At 41.5% G+C, this 25,575-nt stretch overlaps 1 protein-coding gene and 2 long non-coding RNA genes across 5 annotated transcripts in view; all 3 read left to right on the top strand.

Annotated features, from left to right (window-relative positions):
* The first annotated feature begins 9,069 nt into the window (after positions 1-9,069).
* Positions 9,070-10,841, top strand: LOC307023163. The gene is made up of 3 exons (XR_013803611.1): positions 9,070-9,643; positions 9,823-10,272; positions 10,710-10,841. It is a non-coding gene; the product is annotated as an uncharacterized lncRNA (long non-coding RNA).
* A 2,410-nt stretch (positions 10,842-13,251) lies between these two features.
* The window catches only part of gabbr1b (gamma-aminobutyric acid (GABA) B receptor, 1b), a 332,077-nt gene continuing 319,753 nt past the window's right edge, over positions 13,252-25,575 (top strand). For 2 of the 3 annotated variants that reach the window (XM_079655114.1, XM_079655113.1), the window contains exon 1: positions 13,255-13,446. The gene's annotated coding sequence lies outside the window, so the exon portion shown is untranslated. Of the gene's footprint in view, positions 13,447-25,575 lie in introns of all 3 variants that reach the window. The other variant, XR_013803364.1, reaches the window with a different exon arrangement.
* Positions 14,494-16,631, top strand: LOC307023379. Its single transcript, XR_013803689.1, has 2 exons — positions 14,494-16,414; positions 16,497-16,631. It is a non-coding gene; the product is annotated as an uncharacterized lncRNA (long non-coding RNA).

The raw sequence follows: 25,575 nt of genomic DNA, 5'->3' as shown, positions 1-25,575 counted from the left end.
AGTAACTACCCCAGTTCCTAAACTGTAATGTGAGCGCAGCATTAAAGTCAGCCGGGCCTAATAAGGCCTAACCAAACCGAGCAAAGCCTGGAGTGTAAATGCGCCATAACTGACATAGTCAGAACGCTGCCAAACATCAGACTATCATTAACACTGCTGCCCTGAACAGCTCTACGTCAAATTTGAGGTTACTTAATGTGGCCATGGCAACGTATCCCCCACCATAAAACACAATGTCGCTGTAACTCCAATGGACACGGTCCGATGATCCACCAAACTTGAGTTGTATATCACCGGTCCATGCCTCAACATCTCTACGCCAAATTTGAGGTCTCATCATATGCCGTTTCCACGAAAACGCATCCCTCGCCATAAAACACGATATGGTCGCAACTCAAAGGAAAATCGTCCAAACGGCACCAGACTTCAGATGATCTGCCTTATTAAACTATTAACTACAGTAAGAACAAAGGTAACATCACTGCAGTTTTGAAAATTATCTTTTAAACAGTATTTTTATATATTTAGTATTGGGAAAAAACCTCTGAATTAATGGTACAGTATGTGCAGGCTTTGTTTTACTGTACATAAATGTATTTTGGTACACTTAAACTTGTCTTGTCTCCCATATTTGTGCATTCTATGAGTCGGGCTGTAACAAGAGGTTCTGGAGGACATGGGTGATGTGGTCACAGGAGGGGGTGTGGGTGAGGAGATGAGCAGCAGACTTGTGAATATAATGGATTTGATTGAGGTGTTTGGATGGTGTACCATATAAAATGCTGTTGCTGTTGTCGATTCTAGTTCTAGATTCGATGAAGGCGTGGATGAGTGTTTCAGCAGCTGAGAAGGAGAGCGGTGGGTGAAGTCATGCTATGTTTTTAATGCGGAAGAAGTTTTTTTTTCAAAGGAGATGTTGCTTTCAAAAATGACTTGCAGATGGATGGGGAGAGAGACAAAGGGGAGTTCTCAATGGTGAGGGAGAAGTGGTGATTGTTTTTCTTGTAAAGGGTTATGGACCAATTATTAGCAATGATAATGTCACTGATAATATCAATCTTCTAGATGTAGATGGTTTATTAATTCCAATCTTTGCACACATAACATTCCTGTAGAGCTGCTGAAGCTTCATCTGTCCACACTTTAACAGATTTTATTTTCTTGACGGTTTGAGCTTAGAGTTGGCAGGTGTAGGGGGGGGGGGGGGGGGGGGGGGGGTGTTATCTGATGTCCACAGTGGCAGCAGGGGCTGGCTGTGTAGCTGCCAGGAATGTTCCTGTGAAAATGGACCAGGGCCTTTTTCTGTTTTACACTGAGGCTGAGCCAAACAACACTTGTGTGAAAGGGGCTTTAGCCTACATTTTAAGCTCCAAGCTTAATCAATATGAACACCCCACACCCCCTTGCATTCTGTCGGTCCGCCAATAGAGTGCAGTAGCTGTATCTTGATGTTATGGTGGAGCCGGTTCTCTCTTACACCTTTTTTCACCAAAGTAGTTCCAGTGCTGGTTTTAAGCCTGTTCCCAATTGCTAACCTGTCTTTTCCCCCCCACTGCAGCGGTGCCAGTTCTTAGCCCCGAAAACTGGCTCCCATTTGGAGCAAACAATTCGCTGGGCAGGAACTGAGAACCACATACATAAGGGGTTTACACCTGAGGCTAAAATGAAATTAACCTGAGCAATAACGGCTAATAGTGAGTACAGCAGAAGAAAGTTGTTACAGAAGCGCTGAGATTGCAAAGTGAGAGGGAAGCGACAACACACATATAAACATCAGGCAAAATGATCCGGACATAGCCCACCTTTTCGCTACCATTGCAAGTTATGAAGAGCGGCACACTGCTTATGCTGCATTGGCCGTATTTCTCTTGTTTTTTTTTATACCGGCGACAGGCTTATTTAAAACAAAGACTATACAAGTTGTCATGTCAGACTATCACAAGTAAGAATATAGTACAGAAACATTGCGGTAAATTATGCCGGTATAGAAAGCGGCAAATTCTAAAATGATAGCATGAGTCAAGATGATGGCCTTGCTAACATCTTCTATGTAATATGAGAGAAACGTTATATTACGGAGCTATGTTGCCAAACTTTCTCAATTTAAACAAAATTGAGAAGGGTAAATATTCACTTATACAGGAAATATACATCAGGAGATGTTATTTGTGTGACGGTCAGACAGTAAATTGCTACTTTCCAGCAGGCGCTGCCGTTAGCAAACGGTAGGCTAAAGGCATGTGGAGCTAACCACTTGAAACAGTAGGGTAATGCCGGTGAACCATTGTGACAATGAGAAGAGTATAAAGTTGGAGAAGTTGTTCTTCAATTCAATCTGGGTTCAAAAGAATATGAGCAACATAAGCACAGCTCTGAAGAAGTCTGAAAATCTGAGCTCAACAGTCTCAGATTTACCGTTGTTAAGTTAGCTCGAGTGTTATTTTGACAATTTTTTAGTTTTCCTGTCGGTGGTGTTTGGTGTGGCTGGATGGTTGAAAGATGTTACGGGCAGAGATCTTCTGAAGTGTTTTTCTGTCATGTGTAATAAGTGCTTGGGTTATAAAGGTGAAATACAGACTAATCAAAACTAAAACATAGTTTCAGCTTAGCATACAGTATAGGCTACTGCAAGTTGGAGGAAATAGCTAGTCTGGCTTCTAATAATGTAAGTATATAAGTGCATCTTTTATTTTCTTAATACCATTATTACATGCAAATAAAGCATAATAAATGTAATTGAGTTTGTAATCAAAGATTGCAAACTATCTTGTTTTGAGCTTTAATTATTCATCAGTGTTATAAATACACCCAGAGAGAGGAGAGCGGAGCTGAGAGCGAAAGGGCTGGAAAATGTGATAATTGATTGTGATAATGAACAAGTCCAAAATGGATAGAATGGGAGCAAGTCTGGATGTGAAAAATTGGCCACGCTCTGTCATTTTAGGGCTGTAGAAGATGAAAGTGACACACGATGGAGTAGGGAGCAGCCCGTCACACAGAAACTGATGGGGAAGGATGACAGCTCTGAAGATGGAGAACAGCTTTGTCCTTTGTCAAGCTCGGCTCAGCCAATTCCATCTTCAACAAGGTGGAAAAGCATCTCCTATATGCACAATAATGAAGCGGATTCATTTATAATCCGTTTATAATTGCAGCATGAAAATGTAAAACGGGAGCGGTGTGATGGAGAAACATGCTGAGAGGAGAAGCTGCAGCTCTGTGCTGTGGAGAGAGCTGAAAGGCGTGATGTCAGAGTGTGCATTTGTGAGTCTATTTTAACTAGAAAAAGAGTGCAGATCATTTCAGATATGTGTTCTCTGATTTCTGCCATCAGTGCTTCTAAACAGGATGTACAGGAAAGGGAAAAACGCCAATCGTTCTCCACAATATACAGGGGAAACATGTTAGAAAGCTCAGGGAGGCAGAGGAGGGGTCACTCCCCCACCAGCCGGACAGATGTGAAATAGGCTTTTCTTCAGCACGTGAATGTCAACTAATTCTACAAGATTTACAAACACTTCCAACTAAACTTACTATAAAAATGTTGTTTAAACTTAATTTGTTCCTTACCCTTTTCTATATAAAGTAATGTTCATATTTCTCATTCTGATTATTATTATTATAGTGTTGAACTTTCTAAACAAAGCACTTTGGCAAGTTACGGCATAAGTTGTAAAATGCTTGATAAGCCCCGCAACTTCATGATACGCATTTCTCGGTCATGATCGGTTGTTTCTGTTAACGGCCAAATGATGTGTCACGGTAAATGTTACCACTGCAAGGCATTGTGGGGAAGCATTTTCTCCTTTCCTTTCGTAAAGCAAGGTCCAGTGTTTCCTAAGCCAAAGGAGGTTATAAAGGAAGTTTCAAAGCTCCTTTCCTATCATCTGCGAATCCGAACAGCTCTTATCATGGCTGCTACTTGGGTATTTCTGGGTCATTTCACAATTCCACCGCATCACAACTACAGATATGTGAAATATATGTGAAAGAATTGTGCTTTTGATGATAAAAACATGACATTTGGCACACTGTTAGAGCATGCCCTGAGGAAGATTTTTGGCTATAGGGCCATCGCAAATTTGTCCAATGGCGCCAATGGCGGCCATTTTCAAAATTGGTTGTTATTTTACCAGTAGCTTAGGATCTAGACCACCTAGGACCTTGATTCTGGTGGCTAATCCTACATTTTCAAGGATGGGGAATGCATTGGTACTATTTACAACATGCTAGAATGTAGCTAACTATATGTATCTGGTATTCAGAGAACAAAATACCCAGTAAAACCATTAACATGTTTATTATGGTGAGAGTAATACATGTTTCATAATATATATGTAATATTACAGGTTTTCAACTAAATGCAGACTTAATTCTGAAAACACAGTCCACCACAGTGGCAAAGGGCACTGCACTGAATTGCTACCTTGACACATTTGCATTGTCCACTGCACCCCTTTTTGCATCCACAGCGGAGGAGTTCACGACAGGCCTGGTAATGTGGTCCAGTAAACTTCCCATCCACCTGTGGCCTTCCTCTTCCACCCCCAGGTGACTGACTGGAGTTTAGGGGCTGCAAAAACATCATCTGTCCCAAGCAGTGACCAGCTTGGAAGGTAACTCTCTTTGTGTGCTGAATCAATGCTGCTTGTGTTGGGGGGAGTCCTTCAATTGTTCTACCTTTCTGGGCGAAGAGCTGCTTGCGTGCCTGATTGACTGACTCCTGCCTGCTAGTGCGGTCACACAATACCAGAGAGCAGTGTCACACTCACTTCTCTACTTCCCCTCTTCTACGAACAGGCCAAATCTGTGTCACACTCCTAGGTTTATGTCACGGTTTTAGTGTGGTCTGTCCGGTTATGGGTTTTGTAAGTCTGTTCATTCAGTGTTTTGTCTTCCTCCTTGTGTTTTGTCTGGTCCTCCTCCCTGTCGTTAGTTTCGCTGGTGTGTCTGATTGTCTCATTGTGTTCACCTGTTGCCCTTGTGTTTCTCCCTCCCCTGCCCAGCTGTGTCTTGTCCTGTGATTACTCTTCTGTGTATTTAGTCTAGTCTTCCCCTGTGTTCCATGTCGGTTCATTGTTTCCCCTCCATGTTTCCACGGTCTGTGTTCCTTGTGCTGCTCGTTTTTTTGTTTGTTGATATTTTGGATTCTGCCTTTTTGCCACAGCTTTTATGATTTAATAAGGCTCGCTTTTTGTTAAATTCTGCATTTGGGTCCTACCTTTTCCACGCACCCTGACAATCTGTGGCCATTAGAGATGTTAAGATTCACCGATTCGCATCGGTGCACCGGCATAAACGTTCAAGATGCGAGTGCACCGGTTGAAAGAGTGCACATCGGCTACAGTTTGGGTTGAACCGGGTTGAACTCGGGATGCATCGATTGCGTAGCGTCTTTGCATCGGTAAAAAAAAGATTCATTCATATAAAATCCCCTCATCTTGTCAACGCTCAGCAGAGACGATCTTTGATATTTGCTTCGCCACTACGGAGAACGAGAGTCTCAGTTATCAACACACACGGAAGTTGAGGAGAAAGAGAAACACAGCGCACCGAAAAATACCTACAAATCAAACGTTTGGCAACACTTCGGATTGTTCAAGAAAGACGGTGTAATAGTCATTTATGCTATATAGTTGACCGCAGGTCATGGAGAGTAATAAGTTATCCGTAGACCTTTGTATGAGGTATCTTTATTACTTAACAGGTCTCCAGCCATGATACATAGATCCGTCCTAGATGCGGACTTGCATACACACAGTATCACTCCGTAGCCGCACCCCATCAGTAACGTCCTGATGGTATATGTGCGCGGCACTATATACTACAGACGGTCAACTTGAAAAATCACTCGCAAATTGTTAACGATGCCGAGCCGCTTTAAAGTACACAAGTAGTACGAGGAACTTAGCGACGCACATAAAGAGGCGACGTGGGGTCTGCGGCTGAAAAGAGAAACCTGAAAGTGAGACATATGAGTTAAATCACTCAGTGAGGTGTTCTGTCAGAGAGAGGTGTTTAGCTTACAGCAGCCTGTGACTGACAATCACAGTTTAAATGTCTTCCTTACTGTAAGCAGTTAGGAAATACCTGTTTGTGAAAGGTTATTTGTTTTCTTTATTGTTCAGATAGAAACCACTGCTTTCTGCTCACTGGTGAGTTAGCCTCTGAGTGTTAAGCACATCAGGCTGGCAGCTGTATGGGCATTGCTCTATGGTAGCTGTTATTTGCACATTGTTAATCATGAGCAATGCATCCTTACATTGTTTAACTGTGAGGTGTTATACAATTGTACTCTGGAGAGCTTTTAAAGGTAAAAAAATAAACGGCATGATGGGATGTGCAGTACCAAATATGTAAAGCACTTTTTTGTTAATGTATGATTTGCTGCATATAAGGAATAAAACAAAAATCCTCTGTCGTACCATATTGAAGTATCATTATTTTTGCATCGTGTTGAATCGCATCGTATCGCCCCGAATCGCATAATGTTGAATCAAATCGTATCGAACTGTATCGCAACAGGGGTGAATCGTATCGTATCGCATCGCCTGGTGTTTCAAAGGTATCGTTAATGTATCGTATCGTGGCAACGTATCGAGATGCGCATCGCATCGGCCTCAGTGATGAAGATGCACATCCCTAGTGGCCATGATTCGTCATTCCATCGATGTGGTAAGGCAGGCATTAGAGATTCTGAATCCTGGTCAGATCACTCTGGATCAACCTCTATACGCTGTGGCTAAACAAGTCCAGTGGAGCTGGCCAGCAACTCACAGTGAAGATCATTTTATTGTGATGTTTGTTGGGTTTCACATTGAGATGGCGGCACTCAAGGTACTTGGCGACCTCCTGGAGGGGTAGCGGGTGGACAAGGGCAGTGTCATGTTCCCAGTTCCACTTCTGGTCTATCATCCTGCAGCTGGAAATAGAGTTGATGATGTGCGATCAATAAGAGAGGCCGACTTCCTACTCTACATAAATGCCTTGACCAAGATTGTGCCTTGGTTCCTTGCTCTGGGACTGGTATCCATCTCTATGCCGGATGGATACTTACGTGACATGATTGTGCTCAAAGATAACCATCCTGATGTCCATGGACAGTTTCTGAAAGGACATTTTGCTGTGAAGAAGACGACACGCAGCTTCCCTGCTATTGTCATTGACCAGGCCCACGAGCAGAACAATTCCTCTGTGAAAGGTGATGGTGGTGCTGTAGGCCTGACAGAGAACCCTGCAGCTCTGCGACGCTGGATGGTGTCTGGCCCCGAGATGACACATGTTGTTGGGGAGTTTGAGGCCTCCACTGAGAAGAGAAAGAAGACTGACACCCGGCACCATGAGCAGACCAAACATGCACAAATGGCATTTGCACGAGATGTTAAAGCACTAATTGGTGCTATATAAGACATGGGCAATCCATTCTGTGAAATAAGTAGTGAATATCTCATTGTACTGGATACTAGAGACCTTGCAGATGCAGCAGTCATTGACACTCTGAACCAGATTGAGAAACTCGGACAGGAAGGGTATGACACCTACAGTGGAGGAAATACAGTAAGTATTTGATCCCTTGCCGATTTTGTAAATTCACCCACTTACAAAGAAATGAACAGTCTATAATTGTAATAGGTTTATTTTAAGAGTGAGAGTAAGAATATCAAAAAGAAAATCCAGAAAATTACATTATATAAAAGATAAACAATTATTTAACTGTGGGAAATAAGTATTGGATCCTCTTGCAAAAAAACAAGGATTCTGGCTCCCACAGACCGGTTACATAAGTCCATTTCCTTTAGGAAAGTACCCCTCATATCAACTTGTTACCTGTATAAAAGACACCAGTCCACAGAATCAATCAATCAGATTCCAACCTCTCCACCATGGGCAAGCCTAAAGAGCTGTCTAAGGACCTCAGGGACAAGATTGTAGACCTGCACTTGGCTGGGATTGGCTACAAAACCATCAGCAAGCAGCTTGGGGAGAAGGTGACAACTGTTGGTGCGATTATTCGGAAATGGAAGGGAAAAAAATGGACATCAATCAACAATCAATCACCCTCGGTCTGGGAATCCACACAAGATCTCGCCCCTTGGGGTATTGATGATCATGAGAAAGGTGAGGTATCAGCCAAGAACTACAAGGGAGGAACTTGTTAATGATCTCAAGGCAGCTGGGAGCACAGACCCAAGAAAACTATTGGTAACACACTAAACCATAATGGATCAAACACTGCAGCGCCCGCAAGGTCCCCTGCTCAAGAAGAACATGAAAGGCCCGTCTGAAATTTGACCATCTGAATGATTCAGAGAATGCTTGGTAGAAGGTGATGTGGTCAGATGAGACCAAAATGGAGGTGGAAACATTATGCTTTGGGGTGTTTCTCTGCTAAGGGGACAGGACGACTTCCCTGCATCGAGGAGAGGATGGACGGGGCCAGCGCCGTATAGACTGAGAGTTACGTCATCTCCGTTCACTCCAATGGTCCACTTCTTTACAGCAATGGCGGATCGTGGAGCCTCTCAATCGTTCCCCGGAAGTTAGCGCCAAGGCTAGCAGAGCTGTAGAGTTGCAGCATAATAGACCGTTCGTGACGGACTTTTAAAGGTAAGAAGAAGTTTAAAGATTTATATTGCGGATATTATCAGTACATCTGATTCAAATTAACATGTGTATTAAAGGATGTCAGTGGATTATCCCTAAATTAGTAGATTTAGGGAACGTTTACAGATAACAGATAAAGCTAGGATACCGGATCAAGTTAGCAACACACGTTGAACAGCATTTTAATTGTAAATTCCGTTCTCTTAATGTCATTTCGTCCAACGCTGTTGAATTAGAGAAGAGGGGCTTCTAAACGGGATTGTATGCGGGGGTGGAGGGAGTTAAATATTAGATCAATATAACTTTGGTGCGTGTAAGAGTGAGTGTTTTTAGCAGAGCCATATTGTGTCCTTGTGATTATGTTGATTATTACCTGTCTGTATAATGTTGCAGCTCAGCTGATTTTGGATTGATGGCAAAGGGAGAGGGACTTAAGTGAGAGTGAAAACACAAGGTAAGTTTAATACTACTGTTTTATATAAGTAAGCATACTAAACATGTATTCTATCACTGTATTATATAAGTAATCTTGTTAGTAACCTACTGTATGGCAGGTGGAGGGGCAGTGATGTTACAGGTGGAGGAGCAAAACTGCAAGACTGCAAACTCACAAGACAGAGAAATGAAAGTTTGTTCTCCAGAGAAGATGTTGATTTCACTTCATTTATTTCATATTTTCTAAAGATGTGGAAATGGCAAAAAAAAAAACTTGAGAGCTGTAACCAAGACAACTGTAACAACATGAGTAGAGAGCCACCAAGGTTTTTGTTGTTTGCGCTCCTCTGGCTGGGTGCTGGCAGGTGGAGGGCAGTGATGTTGGCAGGTGGAGGGGCAGTGATGTTACGGGTGGAGGGGCAGTGATGTTAGCTGTTACACACCAGGCTCAAACTTAACACATTGCATCCTTCTTTGCAGTGTCCTTATTCCTGGAAGGGGAATCTGCAATTCCTGCAGAGTTTTGTAACCCGTTGGTCCGCACGCAAAGCGAATTTTTAAAGCCTTCTTAATTGTCTCATTGCTCCATTTCATCCCCTTTGTGGTGAGTCTGCCTAATGCCTTAAGTTGGTCTTTTGAAAACGTTTTCTTATATTTGTTGTCCCTAATTTTCATTGTTTTCTTGAGAGCTGCATTTTCCTTCCTGATTTTTCTTAGTGCAGACTTTGCTTTTTTGTTGATTCCTTCTTAGCTCTTTAATTTTCTCTTTAATTTTTTTAATAGATCTGTTTGACTGGCTGCTGGTTCCCTCGTATGCTGACTGGCTGCTGGTTTCCTCGTATGCTGACTGGCTGCTGGTTCCCTCGTATGCTGACTGGCTGCTGGCTGAGTGGGTGGTGTCCACCCTCCCTGTCTCTCCTCACTAGCCATGTCCTCTCTTTCTTCACCCTCACTTTCCTTTCTCTCAGTCTCCTCATCCCTTCTTCCCTCAATCTTTGAGACTAATGTAAGTAGAAGACATGGCACTGTAGATTTTCGAACATTTAAAATATTATACCACTTAAAAATAAGAAATATGACTTTTGTTACTAAGAGTTCATACTTATTATACCTGTGTCAAGTTTCACACTATAGCTGTGATCATGAGCTATGGGCTTTGTAGATACAGGTCCCGGGGTGAATCGTGGTGCAGGGGCCCTTCTCTTTTTGACCACAGGGCGATGCACGAAGATGGTGGGTATAGCCTCTGCTCTCAGCCTAGTCTTGCCCTTTTTTGTCTTGATAAACTGGTCTGCATCAAAATGTGCCTGCGGAGTGACTTGAGGTTACTTCACACACAGAACAACTCAGTTTTGTCTGCCCACATACATATTCCATAGTGGTAGAATACACAGTATTAGGAAACACTTTATACTTACTGGACATGTTATACTCATTACATACTGTATATAAAATATGACCAAGAATGTGAGACAACTTTATAGAAATTCATATCACATCTCTTACTGATTCCATTTGTCATACTTTGTTAAACTCACAAATAATAAAGTTCCATAACTTCAGTGGGGAACAAAGACCAAACCTTATCTCCCCAAGGCAATTTCTCATCCAATAGGTGTGCTATATAGGTGTGTATAACCCTTTCTCCTGTCTGTTACTCCCTCTTTCAGCACAAGAACCAGAGGGGGATTCAATGGAGCCTGAATACCTGCACTGAGACCCTCACCCTGCACCCTGAGTCTCAATTCTGTGTTTTTCAAGCCTTTCCCTGTTTTTTTGTATTAAACAAAACATTAAGCTTTCCAAATGGCGTGGTTTTCGTTTTGTGAAAAAGTGCAAATGCAGTGTTTGTATATAATTACCTCACATATTTTTTTGCTGTTGGTCGTGAAATTGCTCCTGCTGACTTGAGCCAGCCATTTTTTCCTTCGCTCTGTGTCAGTGGGGAAGCCGTACATTCGTACTCCTTTCTCGGAGCGATTTGAGCATCCCCAGGCAGCACAGCAAACCATGGTGGCGACTAGGAGGCAGCACAGCAAACCAGGACAACACGGAGGAAAAGGCACAGACAAACTGCATGATATGCTATTCAATGTTTATTGAATTCCATGTATTTGCAATGGATGTTCCTAAAACAACACATTTAACATCATCATCATGCTGCTGCTGCTGCTGCTGCTGCTGCTGCTGCTAGTCCTTTGATAGTCACCTGTCGGTCTCCTGTCTTTTCTGAAAGCCATAAAGATGACATTAGTCATTTAGATAACTTGTGTCCTCAATTACCATGGGATTACTGAAACTACCATGAATTTAAGAAAATGGTAGAAATTAATCTAATCTGAATTTTGAAGCATTCCTTTAGATCCCCTCCCTCTAAATATATCAATAAACATTAGAAAGTGATGCTCCTGACTGCCATACAAGTTTAAGAAGATAATATTGGTTTGAAAGAATTCAAAGCTATAAACAGCAACAGGCTCTTTAACCAAGGCACTGTTAGCCTAACATGTAAACTAGTTGTTCACACTAATCCTAATATTATCACTTAATATTAGCAAATTCTATTTTATTTTTTAAAACATATTGATGTAAATACATACACATATCGATTTGTTGTATAAATATTGCAAATCAAAACCTTTATTCACTAATAATTACCAAAAATCGTAGTTCTATCTCCTGTTATCAATGCATTCACATTGCCCGCCATGAACTTCCGGGGAACGATCCTCGTCTGCATGAACCACGTGACGATAACCGTTTTTGGACTTCCGCTGTCGTAACTCTTCTATCTATATGGCGCTGGACGGGGCCATGTACTGTAACATCTTGGCCAATAGCCTCCTTCCCTCAGCCAGGACACTGAATATGGGTCATGGATGGGTCTTCCAGCAGGACAATAGACCTGAGGATACGGCCAAGGCAACACAGTAGCTGCTAAAGAAGAAGCACATTTAGGTGATGGATGGGCCTAGCCAGTCTCCAGACCTTAATCCCATAGAAAATCTGTTTTTCATACCTAGGACCACTTAACCAATAAAAAACACTCATGGACCAGCTAACTCCACAAATATCCAAAAACAATAGGCCTGCTTACCCATTCCAACAGTATAACAAATTACAGCCTAATAATGACAGTTTAACCTTCTCTATATCGCCTCGTTCACACATTAAATCAACAATACAAATACAAGATTGTTTAAGCATTTAGTTCAAATGCGATTTAAAATCCTCTCAGGTTTTACACCTCTTATCATGAAATGTAGACTACATTTATTATGTAGTATTATTTCAAACACAAGTTTATGTCCGAGCCAACAGACTCACAGATTGTTGGCTACTGAGAGATATGCAAAATACACCTGTAGTACGACCTGTAGTACGACACAAACCTCCGCTGTGGATTTTCAAAACAAAATACAATAAAACTATGGTTGCAGGCCCAAGTTTAACTCTCTGAGGCCTGCATGGTCTGTCTACAAAACAAAAATAAAAAAACGTTTATGCATTCCCAACAACAGCCTCTGATCATCAACAGACTTCATGCAATGCTTCATTAGATGCATATATTAGATAATTATCTCTATCTCACTTCTAACACATCTAAATCTACTTTCAGCATGGATAAATGTTCATAAAATACATCCAATATATATAGTATATGCTTCTTGAAAACCTAAAAAACATATAGTTTTTTGAGAACAGATTACAAATCGCCTGAAAATGGTACAAACAAGTGGCAACATGCTTGACGGAGATGACCAGATGTCACTGTCGTGTATATTTCTGTATATTTTTTAGAAAATCTAGTGTATAGCCTACATCATTTTCCTTCACATTTATTCACTGGTGTGTCTAACCTGAAAGTTGCTCTTTAATGGTCACACATGCAGAGCACACAGCACACACAGTGAAATGTGGCCTCTGCATTTAACCCATCCCAGTACCAGATATATGACATGATATAGGCCCTTTTTATATTTTATATTGTTGATTCATTGAAAACATATTTTAGATACCTTTCAATTGTTACAATCGAGATAAACTGTAGTTAGTAAAAACAAATGTGGGTTCAAAAGGCTTTAGGTCCTATCCACAGCCGTTTCTATAGGAAGTGAATGCAGCATCTCAGGCTGCATCTCTCGATGACGTCACTGGAGAGTGAGGGAGTGGGGGGGCAGAGGGACGGAGCTACACCATGAAACCGATAGTGTGTGTGTTAGTGTGTGGCTGAGTGAGTACAGTACACAGTGCCGTGCTTTTGGACACAGCGAACAGGCTTCCATTCAGCGGAATGCTCTCTGGACTAGCCGTGTACAGGAGGCTCTCCCCCCGCTGCTGCAGACACTCTCCGCCGCTGATCCACCTGCTGCGGTCCATGTGAAGCTTTGCAGCTACTGCCTCTGTGTGAGTACTCCATATGGCAGGTCCTTATGTATGTATGACATGTTGAACTCCAACTGCTTTCACTGCTGTACTTTAACAATTACTTATCTCGGTGTTTTGACGCTATACAGCTGTGAGTTTGCTTTACTGTGGCTACACTGTTTGCTAATGAGAGACACTGTCATGTTTCCACACTTATATAATGCTGTTAAGAAGATATTAATTCATTTGAACATCACACGTTAGCTAGCAAGGTATCCCCTGCCTTGTAGCAACCGCTCGTGGCGGCTATAATTCTGCACTTCGACCTGCGCTCTCATCAACCTCGCACACGAACTCCGACGCGCTGTCACGCACGATGTGTGCGTGTGTGTTTTTTTATGTTTGTGTGTGTCCGTGTGTTTGTGTGTGTGTTTCAGTGGTGTAAAATAACATTTAGTTAAGTACTGTACTTAAGTACTGAGGTACTTTACGTGAGTATTTGAATTGTATGCTACTTTTTACTTCTACTCCACCACAGTTCATAGGTAAATGGTGTAGCCTACTTTTACTCCACTACATGTATTTAACTTTAGTTACTTTACATATTTCGATTCATGCTGTGAAATATAATTAACTCTTAAATCAGAACTTTAGTCGAAGTCATTCAAACTAGCTGCACCTTTACCAGCTTTGATAACACTTTAAAGGTGGGGTATGTCATTTTGGAGAAACCAGCTAGTGCGCTAGAATTTGAAAATACACAGCCGGAAAAAATCTGCCACTTCCTTATGGCCCGTCCACACAGCGGCGTGCGTTGAAGCTTGCCGGCACACATGAATCTCCCGCCCCTGACACACAAGCAGCAGTTTGATTGGCTAGAGCTTGTACTGGCATATGATTCGATTGGCTGACGCTTCTGCAGAGACTTCAAAAGTTGAACATTGCTGCGAGCCACGCCAGCAAAGCTCCGCGTCGCTTCCCATAATGCAGTTCGGCGAAAAGTGACGTCACCCCATTCAAAGTGAATGGTGAAGCTTTCAACGCACGCTGCTGTATGGACGGGCCGTAACGGCCCCGACACACGGCGGCGTGCGTTGACTCTTCAACGCTTCTGTCCATTCACTTTGAATGGGGTGACTTCACATTTCGCCGAACTGCATTGTGGGAGCAAAGTGTAGCTTCTCTCGTGGTGTTCGCTGCAAAAGTAGAGCAATGTTCTACTTTTGACGCTTCGACGGAGGCATAAGCCAATCAAATCCTGCTTATGCAAATCTGCCAGTAGAAGCGCTAGCCAATCAAACCTTGTGTATGCTGGGAGAGCCAGACCGCAGGTAATTTCCTCATGCCAAAAAATGGAGGAGAAAATAATCGTAGCGGTAGGGAATCACCCGGTGCTTTATGATCAGTCCCTGTTCACCTACCGGGATACAAACCGGAGGAGCCAGGCATGGAGGGAGGTGGCAGAGGCAGTGGGTGAAACTGGTAGGTTTTCGCCTGTTTGGGGAGTTTATATGCAGTGTACTTTGTTTGAATAGACAGCTAGCAGGCATAGACACTATTTAGCCAGCATGGAATGTTGCGTAAAATAGCACCATAGACATTGATGTCATAAATGTTCATCATATAAAGTGAAATGTAAAACCTTTCATGCAATTGACAGGAGAGATTCATGTGATTAGTTGCTGGTCACGTTGCTCGCTTAAACTCCCCAAGCTCAAGACACGCCCACTGCCAAGCGGCAAAGCACGCCGCCGTGTGTAGGGGCCGTAAGTATGGCGTTATATTTGTGCCTCTATCCTGAGCACGCAATGAAACATGTTGAGCATAGAAAATGCGTTTGAGAGCGCACTTGAACATTTTTGAGCACAGAGAAATATATTTTCTCTCATAAAACTCCTGCTCCGTGCGCAAGCTGCACGCGCTCTCTCTCCCTCGCTCGCTCGATCTCTCCTGCCTGTGCGCGCTCAGCTTTGCCTGCGCTCGCTCAAGTTGTCACAGCGTTAGAAATGTGCTACAAAACCAACCAATCGGAGAACTCGAGAAGGTCAATTCTGATTAGCTGGTCGTCTCCAATCATATCTTCTATCTGAGATGAGAGAGGGATTTTCGGTTGCCATCAGGCTGTTGACGTTCTTATTACACGTCCGTCTTTCACATTTACACATGCATTTACAGGACATGACAGACTCGAATGAAGAGAATAGTACGCCATAGTGTCAGGTGAGTTATACATTTCTAGTTTTCTGATATCACGTTATTGTCAATGCCTGAGTTTGCTCGCCGGCAACATAGCTATAGGGGTAGTTTAAGCAAACAGCTAACAAACTGTAGCCTTCATGTAGGCCTACATGAACCCTTCTGAGGTATTGATTACTTGCTGTAAGCATTAGAGGTGGTAGAATGACAAAACATGTTTATCTCTCTATCTCTATCACAATTTTGGGTTGACCAGAACCTGGACCAACGTCTGTTTCCTGTTCTACAATGGGCATAGAGTTTGCGTTAATTTTCAACCGGACAATTTAACAGATTATGCTAGGATACCGGATAAAGTTAGCAACACACGTTAACCATGAACAGCCTATTAATCCGTTCTCTTAATGTTATTTCTTATAGAGAAAAGGGGCTTCTTAACATGCTTTTATCCGGGGTGGAGGGAGTTAACTAATATTTAACTTAAATATAACATTGGGGCGTGTGATTGTAGTGGGTGGAGGTGGTGAAATGAGGATATCCATTTTGGAGTTCAAGCTAGTATATTATAGTTAACGTTACACAATAATAAGGATGAGAGCTATTTTTGTGATACATCGCAATTTATATGTATTTAGAGTGGATATTTGAGACTTCCAAACAAAAACGTAACTTATGGGTGAGTGTTTTTAGCAGAGCCATATAATGTCCTTGTGATTCTGTTGATTATTACATCTCTGTATTATGTAGCAGCTAAGCTGATGTTGGATTGATGTCAAAGGGAGAGGGACTTAAGTGAGAGTGAAAACACAAGGTAAGTTTCAAATAGGTCAGCAATGTCCCATCCTATAGGTTGCTAGATGTATCTAACTCTTTTTCCTGTCTCCCTCTCTCAGCACAAGAACCCCAGGGGGATTCAACGGAGCCTGAAGACCTGCAATGAGACCCTCACCCTGCACCTGAGTCTCAACTCCCAGAGTTTTGCAAGCCTCTCCCTGTTCCTTATTTTGATTAAACAGACGTTAAGCTTCCCAATGGTGTGGTCTTTGTTTTGTGAAAAATATGATTACCTCACATATTTTGTTGCTGTTGTTGTCTTTTGTGATGGTTAAATTGCTCCTGTTGACTTGAGCCAGCCATTCTTTCCTCCTCTCTGTGTCAGTGGGGAAACTTTACATGTGTACTCCATTCTCTGAGCACTTGGAGCATCCCCAGGCAGCACAGCAAACCATGGGGGAGACTATATGCCAGGACAACACAGAGGAAAAGGCACAGACAAACTGCATGACATGCTATTCAATGTTTATTGAATTTCATTTATTTAAATGGATGTTCCTAAAACAACATATTTACTGCTGCTGCTAGTGCTTTGACTCATTGTGCTGTCAGTTGACCATCATTGATAGGCACCTGTGGGTCTCCTGTCCTTTCTGAAAGTCATAAAGATGACATTAGTCATTTAGATTACTTGTGTCCTCAATTACCATGGGATTACTGAAACCACCATTAATTAAAGAAATGGTAGAAATGTATCTAATCTGAATTTCTAAACCTTCCTTCCCTCCCTCTAAATATATCAATACACATTAGGATGTGATGCTCCTGACTACAATACAAGTTTAAGAAGATAATATTTGTTTTAAAGAATTCAAAGCAATAAACAACAGCAACAGGCTCTGTGACCAAGGCAACGTTAGCCTAACATGTAAAATAGCTGTTCACACATAGTATCTATGTATATTTTCTACTTTTTGTAATGCTATGTTATTTCTATTTAAGATGTTTACATTTTCGATTGTTTAATTCTAGTCTTTTAACTGTCTAATGTACAATGCCTTGTCTTTTGCTGCTGCAGCGTAAACATTACCCCAATTGGTATCAATAAAGTACTTCTTATTTTATCTTAATCCTCAAATATTAGCACATTTGACTTTAAAAAAAACAAAAACATTGATGTAACTACATACACATATCAATTAGGGCCGGGACTCGATTAAAAAAATTAATCTAATTAATTAGAGGCTTTGTAATTAATTAATCGAAATTAATCGCATTTTTAATCACATATAAATATTTTACCTGAGAACAGTGAGAAGCAATTTTCAAATGGATTTTAGTATACCATTGAATAATGACTGAATACATAAGCTTAAGCAACAAAACATTGTTTATTTTTTTCAAGGTGGTACTTAACCAAGACCAACAGAAAAGTGCAATTTTTGCCATAAAGTGTAGCAATAGCATATTTAGGAATATAGTACATTTCAGAGATTCAGGTAGCCTATAGGTAGGTAGACCTTCTGCAAACTATAACACTTTGTTTTTTAAGTAAAACACAATACTTTCAAGTACATTCAGAACATTGGAAACCCTGACTATTAGAAAACATCTCTCTGATGCTTCAGAGGCCATAACAGACTTTGTTGATTTACCAACAGTTGATTTAAAAAATCTAATCAATTTCAGTCCAACTCTCTCAATAACCTTGGCCAAAACAATAAACAGTTCAACATAAAGTGCCAGTTGCACCAACAACGTAATAAATAGTTCAACATAAAGTGTACCATTTTAAATAAAATAAAAAAAGTGCCAGTGATTGACCTCAATCCCTCCTATTCTTCCAATATCCTGATGAAAAATAAAATCTCTCTGTTGCATAGGCCACTGTTTGATCAACGCGAATTGGGTGTGGGTCCTTGTACTCCGAGTCGGGCTAACGTCCACGCTAGCTTCCACTCTAGCTGCTATATGTTTTGCATTGAGGTGATACTTGAGGCTTGATGTGCTGCGGTGATATAAGAATTCCTTTTTGCATAATTTGCAAACAACCGTGCTCTTATCGACGCTTCCATCCGTCCGTTTTTTAAAACAAAATGTCCCATCCACGGGGCCAACCAAAGCGGTCTCATCAGCTTGTTCGTTCATGTTTAACTATTGTTCACTGTGGTTTGTTGTTGTCTGAAGTAATGAACGTTAGTTGGTGCTCCAGTATAATCGGTACCCCTGAAACTCATCCAGTGAGAAACGTTCCGCGGTGCAAAAATAAGTGCGATTAAAATGCGTTAATCTTTTTAACGCGTTAATTTTTGTGTAATTAATTAATCTTAATTAACGCGTTAAAGTCCCGGCCCTAATATCAATATGTTGTATACATATTGCAAATCAAAACCTTTATTGACCACTAACTACCAAAAATTGTATTTCTATCCTGTTATTAATGCATTCAAATCGTGATTCAAATGGCCCGCCACGAACTTCCGGGAACTTTCTGAGTCTCTCTGAACCACGTGACGATCAAGCATTTTGGACTTCTGCTTTCGCAACTGGTCGCTGGACCAGTCAATCAGAATTGACCTTCTCGAGTTCTCCGATTGGTTGGTTTTGTGGCACATTTGTAACGCTGTGACAACTTGAGCGAGCGCAGGCAAAGCTGAGCGCGCACAGGCTGGAGAGATCGAGCGAGCGAGGGAGAGAGAGCGCGTGCAGCTTGCGCACAGAGCAGGAGTTTTATGAGAGAAAATATATTTCGCTGCGCTCAATCGCATTTTCTATGCTCAACATGTTTCATTGCGTGGAACATGGGAGAAACCTCAGGGAGAGCAACAGAGGAGGGATCGCTCTCCCAGGACAGACAGAGGTGCAATAGATGCCGTGTGTAAATTGAAAAGATAATACATTTGCAAAACACTGTAGGTAGACCAAATGTTTGGAAATGCATGTGTCTATAATAAGAAGATGAATCCACGAGGATATCCATCCAGGACTTATGATCCAGGACCACAGCAATAGGCACAGCCACAACTCAAGATCCAGGGCTCGCGACCCAGGACACAGGACCACAGCAACAGGAGCATCCATGACTCCGGATCCCGGCGTATAGAGACACCAAAAAGAAAGAAATTTGGGGAAGCTGGGTTAATCGGAACATGAGAGTACACAGGTATAGACAGAGAGAAGGAAGAAGTAAGATGTCCCCCGACAAACTAAGCCTATATCAGCAAAACTAGGGGCTGAATCTAATCAGCCCTAACTATAAGCTTTATCAAAAAGGAAGGTCTTAAGCGCACTCTTAAAAACGGATAGGCTGTCTGCCGCCCGAACACAAACTGGAAGCTGATTCCACAAATGTGGAGCTTGATAAGAAAAGGCTCTGGCTCCCATTGTACTTTTAGAGACTCTAGGAACAACCAACAACCCTGCATTCTTGGAAAGCAATTCCCTAGTAGGACAGTAGGGTATAATGAGTTCTTTAAGGTAAGATGGCGCCTGCCCATTAAGGGCTTTGTAGGCGAGAAGAAGAATTTTAAATTATATCCTGTGTTCTATAGCGAGCCAGTGTAAGGCAGCCAGAACAGGAGTAATGTGGTCCCTTTTCCTAACTCTGGTTAGTACACGAGCTGCAGCATTTTGAATCAGCTGAAGCGACTTAACTGACTTCTTGGTACACCCTGATAATAAGGAGTTACAATAATCCAGCTTTGAAGTAACAAATGCATAGACTAGTTTCTCTGCATCGTTTTGAGGCAAGATATGCCTGATTTTTGCAATGTTACATAAATGGAAGTAGGCGTTCCTTGAAATTGATTTTATGTGGGCAAATATAACACCGAGATTCCTTACAGTCTCACTGGAGGCCAAATTAATTCCATCCATAGTTAGTATATCTTTAGATAATTTGTTTCGTAGATTCTTCGGGCCGAGTACAATAACTTCAGTTTTGGCTGTTTTTAACATAAAAAAGTTTAAGGTAATCCACGTTTTTAAGTCCTTGAAGCAGTGTTGAATTTTATTTAGATGATTAATTTCATCAGGCTTGATTGATAAATATAGTTGAGTATCATCCGCATAACAACGAAAATGTACAGAATGATGATATAATGATATAATACAGGACTGTCTCAGAAAATTAGAATATTGTGATAAAGTTCTTTATTTTCTGTAATGCAATTAAAAAAACAAAAATGTCATACATTCTGGATTCATTACAAATCAACTGAAATATTGCAAGCCTTTTATTATTTTAATATTGCTGATTATGGCATACAGCTTAAGAAAACTCAAATATCCTATCTCTAAATATTAGAATATCATGAAAAAGTATACTAGTAGGGTGTTCAACGAATCACTTGAATCGTCTAATTAACTCGAAACACCTGCAAGGGTTTCCTGAGCCTTGAAAAACACTCAGCTTGGTTCAGTAAACTAAATCACAAGTATGGGGAAGACTGCTGATCTGACTGCTGTCCAGAGGACCGTCATTGACACCCTCCATCAGGAGGGTAAGACACAAAAAGAAATTTCTCAAAGAGCAAGCTGTTCACAGAGTGCAGTTTCAAAGCACATCCACAAAAAGTCTGTTGGAAGGGGGAAATGTGGCAGGAAACGCTGCACAACCAAGAGAGATGACCGCAGCCTTAACAGCATTGTGAAGAAGAGTCGCTTCCAGAATTTGGGGGAGCTTCAAAGACAGTGGACTGAAGCTGGAGTCCAGGTATCAAAAGTCACTGTTCACAGACGTGTCCGGGAAATGGGCTACAATAGCCGTATTCCCATGGTCAAGCCACTTCTGAACTCAAGACAACGGAAGAGGCGTCTGACTTGGGCTAAGGAAAAGAAGCACTGGACAGTTGCACAGTGGTCCAAAGTCCTCTTTTCAGACGAAAGCAAGTTTTGTATTTCATTTGGAAGTCAAGGCGCCAGAGTCTGGAGAAAGGCTGGAGAGGAGCAAAATCCAAGTTGCTTGAAATCCAGTGTGAAGTTCCCACAGTCAGCGATGGTTTGGGGAGCCATGTCAGCTGCTGGTGTTGGTCCACTGTGTTTCATCAAGCCCAGAGTAAATGCAGCTGTGTACCAAGAGATTTTAGAGCACTACATGCTTCCGTCTGCTGAAAAGCTCTATGGAGATGAGGAATTCATTTTCCAGCATGATCTGGCACCTGCCCACAGTGCCAAAGCCACCAGTAACTGGTGTACTGACCATGGCATTACTGTCCTCGATTGGCCTGCAAATTCCCCTGACCTGAACCCCATAGAGAATATGTGGGGTATTGTGAAGAAGAAGCTGAAAGACACCAGACCCAACAATGCTAATGAGCTAAAGGCCGCTATTGAAGCATCCTGGGCATCCATAACACCTCAGCAATGCCACAGGCTGATTGCCTCCATGCCACGCCGCATTGATGCAGTAATCCGTGCAAAAGGATTCCCAACCAAGTACTGAGTGCATTAATGGACATTTTCAAATGTTTGATTGTGTTTTGCTGTTATAAATCTTTTTTTTTTACTTGGTCTGAGGAACTATTCTAATTTTTTGAGATAGAATTTTTGAGTTTTCTTAAGCTGTATGCCATAATCAGCAATATTAAAATAATAAAAGGCTTGCAATATTTCAGTTGATTTGTAATGAATCCAGAATGTATGACATTTTTGTTTTTTTAATTGCATTACAGAAAATAAAGAACTTTATCACAATATTCTAATTTTCTGAGACAGTCCTGTATATTATTCTGAAATGGATCAATCTGCACAATGTCTACGTTTACTTTTGGTACTTTAAGTATATCTTGATGCTAATACTTTTGTACCATTTTGAATGCAGGACTTTCACTAGCAACAGAGTATTCCTACACTCTGGTACCTATGTTTGTTTGTTTGTTTGTTTGTAGCCTTTATTTAACCAGGTGAAAATCCCATTGAGATCAAAGATCTCTTTTTCAAGAGAGACCTGCAGCATATTGGTTACACATAAAAACAACAGAAAACAAAAAGGACATCAATACAACATAATTACAGGGGTATATATTAGCAACCTATTCACAATGACAGATATCTAATAACTAGACCCTCCAGAAAAACGCGGGCAAAAATTCTTGATTATGCGGGCTAAATTCCTTGATTATGCGGGCTAAAATCCTTGATTATGCGATAAAACATGCGGGGTTTTTATGTGATTTTATGCGGTGAAATTGCGGGAAGTTGCGAAATATGCGGAAAGTTGCAAAATATGCAAAATATGCGCAGTGCTTGAATTGGAATAAAAAAGGTGCCAGTACTCTAAATCAGCAACAACTATTTGGCACAAAGTCATAGTATATCCTATAATGCTGGTGGGTTTGTCTCTTTACTGTATATTTTAGAAAGGCTCACTGTACTTAAACAAAATGACTCAGGGTGCATCTGAGATTAGAGGGGGTGCAGTGGTAAAGTGCTCTTTTTATAAGTGGGGAGTAGACCTGACACCCTCTAGTCTAGGGGGGTCCGGGGGCATGCTCCCCCGGGAACATTTTCTTTTAAATATTGAAGTTAGATGCATCAATCTGGTGCACTTTGAGAGCAAAAGGAAGAGATATATGGATACCTCTCAACATCCATAATGAAACAACTGTAAACAGATTTACTTTTTCTTTATGGATATAAAAGAAAGTAAAGCTTGACTCCTACTGGCTGGTTAAATGACTCCTCGTCCCTGAGGCCACTACCAGTTTTTTGTGCCATTTTGCTGGATTTATTTGTCAATAGCGTTGCTGCACAAAGTGATAGCCCTCTAGATTAAATCTACTACCCAAAAAGAATCATATGGAGATGGGTTACTAATTAAAAAAAAATTGCAAATCTATTTGGGAACAGTGGGGCCGGGCCTCAAATCCTATAGGGGGGTCCGGGGGCATGCTCCCCCGGTAAGATTTTTTTTTAAATGTTGGACTTAAATGCATCAATCTGGTGCATTTTGAGGGGGAAATAAAGAGACTACACCCATATGAAACAAAAATGTATACATTTAAATAATCATAAAATCATAAGTACATGGCCATAACCAATAACATACAATATCCAATATGAAAAAACATTGAAACTTGTTTATTTATTTGTTTTTGGTTCATTTATAGTTGTGAGTGTGTCTGGGCTCCTGAATCGGCCTCTCCTGTCTCCCTCCTCTCCCCCCTGCTCCTCTTTGAGGCAACAGCAAAGAATAGTTTTAGCTCTCAACAAGTTTATCTTACCTTTTTTCACCTAGTTAACATTTTGTTTGTATTATTCATGCATATTTTACTAATCACTACCCCCTCAAATGGAAATATGTGTTTACATAAATGGTGACCGAACCGTTTGAGACCCACTGAGATAACTTAAACTAAGTTAACTATCTAAAGACTCAGAGAGTAATTTACCTCACCAGAGCTGTAGTTATCAGCCTCTCAGTCTGACAGCAAAGGACTCTCCCTCCACCTTGTTGTTGAAACAGCTCCTGATATCCGTTAGCGCAGCTAGCTAGCACCAGATGCTAACAACAATACACGTAACCGGTGCGCGCGCTTTCTCGCTCGCTCGCGCCACACATACACCAACACACACCCTCCCGAGCTTGAATGACACACAGAGACCAATCGAGGGCATTAGTATGATCTCTATGAAAGTGGCAATGTCGGCAGGCCACGTCATGTAGACAGCCAGTCACCCTCTGTGAGGCAGAGTCAGACCCACATTTGCGCTGCGTTGCGTTTACAATATATACGTATATTGCCGGCGGCTGAGTACCGGCATTTTACTGAGTACCGGCACCTTGCCGGTACTCAGTAAGAAGTGCCCGTACCACATGGGTAAAAATCAGAAGTGCCGGTACTGCGTACCGGTGAGTACCGGCCCAATTCAAGCACTGAATGCGGGGGAAAAGAATAAACAAATGTTTAAATATTGGGCTGTCTTATTTATTCTCTCTCACACACAACCTGCCACTAACGTTAAACCCCTTTACTATTCAATTAAACACAGTCAATGTTTATTTATTGTCAAAGCAATTGGGCTATTTTAATAGCCCAATTGCCACCCCACACACACTTCTCCGCCTCATTCTGTTTTCATTTACTTGTTCGTTATCTGACCAGCTTCAATCTTGTAGGCTACTCACTTCGTTTCTTGTAGCCCTCGAAAGGGTTCTGGAGGTTGATCCCTCCGTGAACGTGAGTTGAATGGCTTTCTTGTCCGCAGCAGCAGAAAGCATTTTCGAATGTTTGAATGAATCAAAGTGGGTCGCCACCGTCGATTTTCTCTTATGCTCCAACACACAGTTGCACGGGGTGCAGAATAGTTTCCCCCCACATTTTGCCCGGTCTTTAGTAGAAATGTTCGTTGGTAAATGAGCTCTATACAGTGTTGTTTACATTCTGCGATGCGCGAGCTGATCACGTCACGTCAAGACGAGTTAACTTTTTTTTCTTCTCAACTTTGTGTGGAAAAATGCGGGGATTATGCGGCCTTTTGATAAATATGCAGCCTTTTAAAAATCTGCGCCATTTTGCTGATTATGCGGTAAATTCTGCGATCGCAGAATCACGTTTTTCTGGAGGGTCTAAATAACATTTCATCTATCGAAGCTTTAAAATTATGCAAGGGAACCAAAATGCTCCGTTTCAATTTTTTTTGCATAGTGTTCCAAGCTAGAGGAGCAGCACCAGTAGCGTAGGCAGAAATGTACTTTAGGGTGGGCCTGTAAAAAATAGGGTGGGCCAGATTTTTCTTCTGCGCATCAGAATACTTTCTTTTTCCATAACAGATGGGTATATTTAGGTGAACAGGAGACACGTATTTTACTGTTTTAATGGCTTATCAAGAACTCAAACACAACATCTTGGTGTCATTCTGGACAGCTCTCTCATCTGCACCCCACATAAAAAACATCACCCTGACTGCATTCTTTGTACTGTCTTAAAACCTTTCCTTAGAATATGTTATGAATTGTAAGGTGTCCTTGGGTGCTTTGAAAGGCGCCCCTAAATAGAATGAATTATCATTATTATTTATTATCTGAAATGATGTAATCACTTTTAAAACTTTTTCCAGTCACCCATGCATTCAGCGGCAGCAGGCTATTCACTTTGATTTTATCCCGTTATAAATGTCATCATTTCGACAATAAAGAAATGCTACATAAACGTTATCTAACCATCTCCGTTTCTAACTTTCAATATATTTTAAAAG

The sequence above is a fragment of the Notothenia rossii genome (assembly GCF_949606895.1).
Source record: "Notothenia rossii genome assembly, chromosome: 10".
Classification (NCBI taxonomy): domain Eukaryota; kingdom Metazoa; phylum Chordata; class Actinopteri; order Perciformes; family Nototheniidae; genus Notothenia; species Notothenia rossii.
The sequence above is the reverse complement of the archived record's forward strand: the minus strand, read 5'-3'. Positions and strand labels throughout refer to the sequence as shown.